The sequence below is a fragment of the Oratosquilla oratoria genome, chromosome 17 (genome assembly GCF_046742065.1).
Source record: "Oratosquilla oratoria isolate Oo_2021 chromosome 17, ASM4674206v1, whole genome shotgun sequence".
NCBI classification, from domain to species: domain Eukaryota; kingdom Metazoa; phylum Arthropoda; class Malacostraca; order Stomatopoda; family Squillidae; genus Oratosquilla; species Oratosquilla oratoria.
The window spans coordinates 33,221,813-33,222,245 of NC_134793.1; the positions used below are offsets into that span (position 1 = coordinate 33,221,813).

The 433-nt window shown below is 35.6% G+C and overlaps 1 protein-coding gene across 1 annotated transcript in view; it reads right to left on the reverse strand.

Moving 5' to 3' along the window:
* Positions 1 to 230: 230 nt before the first annotated feature.
* Positions 231 to 433, reverse strand: part of LOC143034256 (cuticle protein CP14.6-like) — a 20,282-nt gene continuing 20,079 nt past the window's right edge. The window contains exon 6 of the mRNA XM_076200191.1: positions 231 to 433. This exon is cut by the window's right edge and continues 1,461 nt beyond it. The gene's annotated coding sequence lies outside the window, so the exon portion shown is untranslated.

Sequence of the window (433 nt, forward strand, 5' to 3'; positions counted from 1 at the left end):
GTATAGTGTATTATAGTATAGTATAGTGTAGTATGGTATAAACTGTTAAAAAGGGGTCTCATCACAATTTTCAAATGTATCCTCACCAGCCCTGATGAAATAAAAGGACATCACAATGTTTATCTTCATATTCATTAGGCCTCTTTCACAAAAATAATGTTTAGATACAAGTGTGGGAGACATTTTACTAATTAGGTATGTCATACAAAGGACACAGATACACAGTCGAGTTTCGTTTGCATAATTTTATTTCTCATGTCGATCATTCATGAAGTGCTGTTATACAGAAACCAAAAAGGAACAACCGAAAAGTGACTGTGCTTTGTCACAGGAAGCTCACAAAATATCCTATTCCTTTGTGATGAAGCCGTCCTCCACATATTTTATTCGGACTAAACCTGGACGATTTTCTTAAGCTGGGGTAACAGACTCA